This window comes from Quercus lobata, chromosome 6 (genome assembly GCF_001633185.2).
Source record: "Quercus lobata isolate SW786 chromosome 6, ValleyOak3.0 Primary Assembly, whole genome shotgun sequence".
In the NCBI taxonomy this organism is placed as follows: domain Eukaryota; kingdom Viridiplantae; phylum Streptophyta; class Magnoliopsida; order Fagales; family Fagaceae; genus Quercus; species Quercus lobata.
In genome coordinates, this window is record NC_044909.1 from 30750943 (window position 1) to 30760500 (window position 9558).

Here is a 9558-nt window from a genome sequence, read left to right on the forward strand (position 1 = left end):
GCCTGTTACATAAGTGGCAAGGATTCGAATGGACCATGGAGTGTGCTGAAGCGTTCCAGCAGTTGAAAGATGATTTGTCCAGGCCACCTATCATGTCTAGCCCTGAAGTGGATAAGGTGTTGTATGCCTATTTGGCGATAGCACCCCACGCAATTAGTTTCGTCTTGATACGAGAAGACAATGGCGTCCAAAGGCCAGTTTATTACGTAAGTAAATCCCTCCATGAAGCCGAGCTGAGATATCTGTCATTAGAAAAGGCCATACTGGCGGTGGTCCATGCAACACGTAAACTTCCATTTTCAAGCTCACACTATGGTTATTTTGACCCAACTGCCTCTTAAGTCCATACTCAGAAGTGCTGATTACACCGGTAGAATTGTCAAGTGGGGCACGATTTTGGGTGCTTTTGACATCAAATACATGCCCCGCACCTCTGTAAAAGGTCAAGTCCTCGCCGATCTAGTAGCTGAATTCGCTGAGTGCCCTGAGGAAATTAGTAGGAATCAAGATCACATGGATGAAAAATCGGTTGGCCTGATATCCGCACAAGGGGAGTCTATATGGAAAGTGTACGTGGATGGGGCCGCAAACCAACGGGGAGCTGGATTGGGACTAGTGCTGATATCCCCCGAAGAGGTCATCATTGAGAAGTCACTAAGACTAGGGTTCTCGGCTACTAACAATGAATCAGAATACGAAGCCTTGATAGTGGGAATAAGCATGGTCCATAAAATGGGTGGAAAGGCAGTGAAACTATTCTCAGACTCGAGGTTGGTAGTCGGCCAGGTGACGGGAGAGCTGGAGGCTAGAGACCCAAGGATGCAAGGGTATCTGGATCGGGTTAGGCGTATGCGAACGGAGTTCGAGTCTTTCGACGTATTACATATTCCACGAGGTGAAAATACCCATGCTGATTCCTTGGCGACCCTTGCCACCTCCTCGGTACGAAATTTCCCTCAAGTGATTATCGTCGAAGACTTGTGTACTCCCATTTCACTAGAAAAGGAGGTTTGCCAAATCCATCAAATTAGTTCGTCAACAAGCTGAATGGATCCCATATTAAAATTTCTCGAAAGTGACTTATTACCCGAAGATAAGCTGGAAGCTGAGAAAGTACGAAGGAGAGCTCTTCGGTACTGGTTGTCCGAGGATAAAAAATTATACAGACGGTCCTTCTTTGGGCCATACTTGCTCTGCGTGCCTCCCGAGACAGCAGAGTCAATCCTGGAAGAGTTGCATGAAGGCATTTGTGGAAACCATACAGGAGGAAGGTCTCTATCATGCCGAGCCCTCACACAAGGTTATTGGTGGCCAAATATGCAGAGAGAAGAGCAGGAGTATGTTAAGAAATGCGATCAGTGTTAGAGATATGCCCCGAATATCCACCAACTGGGAGGAGTTCTTAACCCTCTCTCAAGCCCGTGGCCTTTTGCGCAATGGGGGCTGGACATTGTCGGCCCATTTCCTAAAGCCATGGGAAACAAGAAGTACCTGCTGGTCGGCACAGACTACTTCACTAAATGGGTTGAAACTGAGCCCTTGGCTAACATCAGGGACGTAGATGTGAAGAAGTTTGTTTGGAGGAACATTGTTACACGATTCTGAATTCCCCAAACTCTTGTCTCAGATAACCGACTCCAATTCGATTGCAATGCCTTTAGGGAATATTGTTCAGAACTGGGAATAAGAAACAGATATTCCACTCCAGCTTATCCACAAGGCAATAGGCAGGCTGAAGCTGTTAACAAGGTAATAGTCAATGGGCTTAAGAAGAGGCTGGATGGCGTGAAAGGAAAATGGGTGGAAGAATTGCCACATGTGCTTTAGACGTATCGGACAACACCCCGACGTTCGACGGGAGAAACTCCCTTCTCCATGACCTTTGGGGCAGAGGCCGTCATTCCCCTAGAAACTAGATTCCTAATGTTAAAGACCAGTACATTCTCTTCGGGTAATAATGATGCGATGTTGGAAAAAAGTTTAGACCTGATTGAAGAACGAAGGGAGAGCGCGATGGTTCAATTAGCTTACTACCAGCATAAACTCAAGCAGGGCTACGATAGCAATGTGAAGATGAGGCCGTTAGCCATAGGAGATTTGGTGCTGAGGAAAGTCCTGGGGGCCACTAAGAATCCAAATTGGGGAAAACTGGGACCTAATTGGGAGGGGCCATATCGGATCACTTCTATAGCAGGAATAGGAGCCTACTATCTAGAGGACCTAGATGAAAAACCTGTACTTCATCCTTGGAATGTAAATAATCTCAAGAGGTATTATTATTAATAAAAGTGTTTCAATTCAAATATTTTCTTTTAAACTTACGTCAATCATACATCCTGTACACCTGCATCCCATGATTTATATTGAATTGTTAAACAGAAACTAAGTTATTCCAGGTCCTCAGATCGCAAATTTAATGGAAATTAACATCCTATGACTTATATTGAATTGTTAAACAGAAACTAAGTTATGCCAGGTCCTCGGATCGCAAACTTAGTGGAAATTAATATCCTATGATTTATATTGGATTGTTAAATAGAAACTAAGTTATGCCAGGTCCTCGGATTCCTATGATTTATATTGAATTGTTAAACAGAAACTAAGTTATGCCAGGTCCTCGGATCGTAAACTTAGTGGAAATTAACATCCTATGATTTATATTGAATTGTTAAACAGAAACTAAGTTATGCCAGGTCTTCGGATCGCAAACTTAGTGGAAATTAACATCCTATGATTTATATTGAATTGTTAAACAGAAACTAAGTTATGCCAGGTTCTCGGATCGCAAACTTAGTGGAAATTAACATCCTATGACTTATATTGAATTGTTAAACAGAAACTAAGTTATGCTAGGTCCTCGGATCGCAAATTTAGTGGAAATTAACATCCTATGATTTATGTTGAATTGTTAGACAGAAACTAAGTTATGCTAGGTCCTCGGATCGCAAACTTAGTGGAAATTAACATCCTACGATTTATATTAAAACGTGGAACAGAGGCTAAGTTATGCTAGGTCCTTAGCGCACAATATAGAAGGTGGTTAAAATGAACCCATGCAAAATTACAACGATAAAGTGAACGACTGCAAAGATAACATAGAGCCGCGAGGACGATAAGAAAATGAACAAAAAAGTCCTCTATTAAGTGTCTATTTAAAGTTACAAAACAGGTTCTACTTTTTTTATTTCAACTGGATCTACGGGGTCTGGCTGGCGGGTAGGTCCGCCTCCGAAGTTGCGATTCCATCTTTGGCTTTGGTAACGCCCCCAGTTGGTAGAACCGTGGAGTCCAATTCCTGTTGAAAACCCTGGGAGGCCGTCCCTGCCTCCAAAGCGGTGGTGATCTTGTCTGGGGAAGCTCCTGGAAGGGCTAATCCCTCCTTAGTCGGTCCCGGTTGGCCGCAAGGAGGAGAATTACGAGGCAAAACCTCCTCGTTAAGGTTAATAACTGGAGAAGGAGCGTCAGCCTGATAGGGTTAAGGAGCGGAGGGGCGTATCGCCTCGGGATAATATACGTTCTCTGGCCTACGTAGCTCAGATGAGGCTTCAACCCCAGCACGGTTAAGAGCCTCGCTCCAAGTTCTCGCGCAGTAAATGCGGCATACCTCCGGAACCTTGGCTTTTAAAGCCTTCTCAGTTTCAGCTATCCCAATTTCGTAGCCTCTCTGCTCGGTTTCGTTCATTACGTGTTCAGCGTTGGTTTTCGCTTTCTCGGCTTGCTCTTTGAGCTTTTCAGCTTGCTTCCTTAGCTTCTGAGTTTCCTCTAAGTGCTTCTTAAGAACAAGAGCTTGCTCCTGAGTCTTCTTCAGCTCGGCATTCGTCTCGCGCAGAAGCCTTGCTTGTTCATCGACCTGCTTCTGGTAGCTTTCTGATGTCGATTTAGCACTCTTGCGAGCTTCCTCTTCGACCTTTAGTTTTTTCCTTACGTCGGCCAAATCCTGTTCAGATTTGGACAAGGTTTGTACAACTATTACCCTTCTTTTCCTTTCACCATCTAGCTGATTGGAGCAAGCATTGAGCATTTCATCTAGCTTGAAAGTATTTTGGATGATCTGTAAAAAAAAAAGAGGGGGAGTTAACATTATAGTCAATGAAAAGTGCGTATTAGTGAGTAACAGTCATAGAATGAAACAGGATAAAAGACAGCTTCTCACAATGCCCAAGTATCGTTTGTTGTCAAGGATGAGTTCATTCTTCCTCATATTCTTTATCTCGGCCATATCTTTTGGGAGCAATAAGGCTTCCTCTATGGCCGAGGCTACGTGACACCCAATGCCGCCGTTAAAATCCCTTATAGAGGCATCGTCTCGTAGGGGCTCCCCACCGTGCATGGGTGCTGGCAACCATGCTTGTGGCTTAGGATGTGGGGAATCAGATTTCTCTTGGCCCCGCGTGGCTGGGTGCTTAGTTTTTTGCTGCTTTGTGGCTCGTTGGTCTTCCTCCTCTTGAGTGGGACGAGACTTGCTCGTATCCGCCACCTCCTTGCCCTTCTATTCCTTACACTTTTTCTGCTCAGCAGCGCTGGGAAACGCTAGTTGTGGAGATGAGCGAGGAGGGGGGCGAGGAGCTGGAGGAGGAGACCTGGCTGGAAGAGATGAAGCCTGAGATGGTATTGTCTTGTCAGGTGTAGACTTACCCGGCTGACCTTCCATCAGCTCCATCAAGCTTTTCTGGGGTTTCCTTTGTATCCCCATCTCGTCTGGGTCTTCCTCGGGGCTGGTGGGCTGATTAAAAATCCCGAAATCGTCCGAGGATTCAAACACTGTTACAACGGTTTCCTCGCCTTTTCCCTTTTTCCTTCCCCTTTGTGTTCCCTTTCTCTTGAGAGAAGGTAAGGGTGAAGAAGGTCCCGCCGAGACGCTGGCCACGAAAAGAGGCTCTGTTCGAGATGTGTACTGGGGAAGCGGAATACCCTCTGGAACAATAAACCCTTCGTAGGCAACACTGATACGGTGAAGCCGAGGATCACGTGCTTTGATCACGCACTTCGGCGCCTGAAAGGAAAAAGAAATGGGGGTATAGCCAAGAATTAAATGTGCTGTCCGGAGCTGACCATCAGCCTCGTTCACGTATATTTCAGCTTTCAATAACTTGTCTAGGCTCGCCTTATTGACTAATCTGAGATTGGGCTTCGTGTAGCGCCTATCTGCAAAACCGTTGATTCTAAGATTAAAAGTTGTAGAATACAGAAATAATGAAAGCAAATGAAATGTGTTCACGAACTAAATAATATAGATCTATAACTTCGCGCCCACCTGGTGTTCCCTCTACTGTCGGACAAGGTAAACCATCGTGCCATTCCCCAGAGAAAATAAGGAAATCCTCCTTTAGATTTTTATTTGAAGTGGGGAGGCACTAAATTAGCCTTACTTCAGGATACCTCGACTTGAGATAATAGCCCTGATCAGTTAGGCGATGAAGATTATACACCCAATTCACGTCGTGATGGGTTAGTTTTAGGTCCATTCTCTGATTCAGAGCGTCTATGCTTCCTAAGACCCTAAACATATTGGGAGCACACTGGGTGGGGGATAGCCTAAAGAAGTTGAGGTAACTCCTAGTGATACTACCCATGGGGATAGTCATCCCGCCCTCAATAAAGGCGATCATGGGGATAACTACTTCCCCAGTTTGCCTGGCATCAACCCACTCCCCTTGGGCTGCGTACCTCATCCCTACCGTTGGGGGGATCTTGTACTTAGAACGAAAGTTCCTAATACCCTCCTCGGATTCAATGAGACATCGAAATGGATTCTTCTGTTTCCCCATTTTTCTAAAAAACTTAGTAGAAAAGACTTTTGGGCTTGAAACGAAAATGGTAAAAGTTTCAAGAGGACTTACAGGTTCAAAGAAAGGGCCTCGGACAACGTACGATTATTTGTAGTCGCCAGGAGAATAACGTAGACTGGAAGAAGGCAGGTTCAATATATAAGCTTCGGAACCACATAATCATCAAAGGTAAAGTACAGGTTTAATTAGGGAGCGCCTTTATAGTCATGTAAGGGTTGTGAGCGGTGAAATTCCCGCTCACAAAACAAGGGAAGCCCCCTGTCGTTTGATTTAGATCTCACCGTCGAATGTGGGAGACAAGGGAGTTGTCAAAATTTAATGCTGCCAAAATCGGGGTGCTGAAGCGTCAGGGGCATGCCCCAAAACGCACACAGGTGCAGGCTTATGACGTCAAAATCCACCTTCTCTCCCGAGGAGTCGAAAAGTAGGATTTTGAGGGGCTATTGTGGGGACCGTTCGATCAGTAGGCCCATAGAGTTCAGAATAGATTCAGGATTGTTGGGCCTGTGGCCCATCCGAGGATGTGTATCCGTCCGAGGAAGTCAAGTCAGGACATAAGGTAGTTACTGAAGGGGATGGTGGTCAACATCACAAGGGTAAGGTTCTGTATCCGTCCGAGGACACCATACTCCTCGGTAGTATGTGTTCGAGGACGATCAGGACGTGGTCTTATTGCAATCAGATCTCAGAATTAGGTCACCGCAAAAGATAGAATAACCGACCAAGGATGAAAGAGATAAAGCAAACAAATATCTATAACTACAACTGCCTCCGCATTAATGACCTCTCAACCAACTCTCTGGCCGCAATAATGTGGAGGTGATACCTGAACAGTAAGGAAGCAGCCTTACAGCTGCCCATAGGAAGTTTCAGGAGGTGCTAGATAGGACAGAAAGAAATCCTCCGAACCCAACCTACACGTGTGCGGTGAGGATGGAACACAAATGGGGGTATATAAACTAAAAGAAGAGCATGAAGAAAAAAAAGAGAAAAAAAGTAAAGAAAAGGAGTTGTATTGATCACTAGAGAAAACGATCGTTGTACCAACTTTAGACTTTTAATATACGTGAGAGTGAATCTTTTTAGGAGAGAACACAGTTAACCTAGTTCTTTACACCCACGCTCTACAAATCATATTGTCTGGGCCTTTTTACGTGCGAATCCAACACTATTAAGGTTCGTTGCAAAACGCGTCCTTACAACTACTTATATCAAGAATAAACTCAGTTAAACTTATTAATACTTATTCAATAATTTTAAAATTATACAAATCCTAACATTGCTATCTAAAACAAAACAACACAAAGATAAGTAAAACAAATATACAAGTTTTATTTTTACACAATATCAACATTCCCAAAAAAAAAAAAAAACAAATGACTTATTGGATAACTCATTTGATAAAGAATAAAAACATATAAGAAAGTTACAATTTAAAAAATTAATTTTATAATCTATTATCAATTGTGATTGACACTCTATTTCAATTTGAGATATACATTAAAGTTTGATTGCTTACTTATTTATACCTAGTCTCTTTTATGAAGATCATATCATTGTTAAGCAGCACACACTCTAGGAAATATCATAATTTATTTTGAAAAGCCGTTTATTTTGAACATAAATTGTTAAAAAATAGATCTAAGCATTCATAATTTATGCTAATTTGATACTTTGGCTTTACTATTTTCACACTTGTGAATGTGTCTCACACATATTTACAATTTTAAATCTGTTTTTAACTTTATTGTAACCAGATTATCTTGGCATGTACTTTACTATTTGATATCTAAAAATCTTTACTCATTACAAAATGCTCAACCATTTATTTTTCAATTAATTTGCATGCAGTTATGTAAATGTATCAATTGTTTCCTTAAAACTCACAATAAACAATTAAACCAATATTGTCTTAATTTCACTATTTTTTTTTACCAAAAAAAAACGTTTTAAAAAAATGGTTCGGGTTCGGGGCGGGTTGCGGGTCGGGGCGGGTTGACCCAAAAAAACACGAGTTGGGTCACGGGTTAACCCGTTTTTCTTCGGGTCAAAAAAATCGGGTTCGGGTCGGGTATTTTTCGGGTCGGGTCGGGTCAGAAAATTCTGAACCGTTTTGCCATGTCTACGTGTTCAGTATGATTGTGACAGAAACATAACATATTTAAAAAAAAAAAAAAAAAAAAAACGTGTTCTGTTTCCGTCACCAAAAAAAAAAAAAAAAAAAACCAATAAACAAAACAAAACAAAACGAAACGAAAGAAACAAACCTGTTCTATTTCCGTCACAATTATACACAGGATGATTACAAAGCATACTCAGAAAGATATTTTTGGGATGAAAAGCTTACTCAGGAGGACTTTTGTCTTCAGTGCGACAAAGTCCTCCCAGCCCATTCCCATCGATGATTTGGTCTGGTGTCCTATCAATTGCTTGGCTTCACCATGCCAAAAAGAGAGGTTTTTTTCTTTTTCAAAATTTTTTTTTTTTTTTTGGGCTTAAAAAAATAAGAAAGGCTTAAATATATTGTACTATTGTTTGCATCATACCAAACCCTATCATTTTTACTTCTTTGGAAACTAAAGTTAAAAAAGGGGGGAAAATGATAGCGCTTAAGGGTATATATATGCTTACAATTTTCATGCCCAGCCAATCAACCAATAATCTTACATAGCTTAAGCTATTAATTAAAAAAAATAAAAAAACCTTATATAGTTTCATTTGAAAATCTTTTGTGAATAACTGAAAACTAATGTTTAGTAATATATATAAAAGTTAAAGAAAAACTATATTTAGTCAATGAAAAACCTATTAAAAATATGACTAATTTTTAAGAGATTATTTTTAGCAAAATTTGTTGAAAAAAACACACTCTCTAGATAATGTTTTTTGACTCATATTTAAGGTTACTATCAAATACAAAAAAAAAAAAAAAAAAAAAAAAAAAAAAAAAAAAAAAAAAAAGATAATTTTTCAAAAAGCCTCTTTTGAAAAATAACTTATTTTCTAAAAAAAAAAAAAAACTTTAACATTAAAAAAAACGGAGAATGTTATTCTTACTCCGGTTTCTTCGTCCAACATTTAGGGCATGTTTAGTAAAGCATCTTAAACACAAGTTTTCAATACACATTTTCACTCACATGTATTTCAAAAAAATACAAACAATATTATTCAAACTCCTCTACTAAACGGGCCCTTAAAGTTTCAATATAATTCTAAAATGTGTATGAGAGCTTAATGATTAATCTGTCTGCAAAATGAGAGGGAATAATAATACTGACCACAATCATGTAGTCCTAGGAAATTAATCTTTAATGGAACTCGTAGAAATTTGTGATAAAGTGAGAAAAGAAAAAAGAGGGGAGAAAAGACAAAACATAAGATCTTACGTAGTTTGGTGATTTGGTCTTGTGGCTTATATCCACAGGACAAGAGCCTACATGCCTACATTTTCTCAATCATTTTACTTGATAATCATGCATTACAATGAAATCCATATTTATAATGGGAACTATAAAAAAATTCAATCATTATTTGAATTTGAATTGCAGATTGATTGCCTCAATCCCACATTTTTCTCTAGTAATCAATGTCCTGAATGTGGTGCCAGGAATTTATATTAGCCAAGTTTCATGATTTTCTCTAGCCACGTAGGACCAAATTAATTTTAGCACAGATGACAAGCTGGAACAAAGGCCAAATGAGGGTAATAATTGAGGCTTGAGTGTTAAGCACAGTGAAGATGATACATCTGGAGGCCACAACAGGTCAG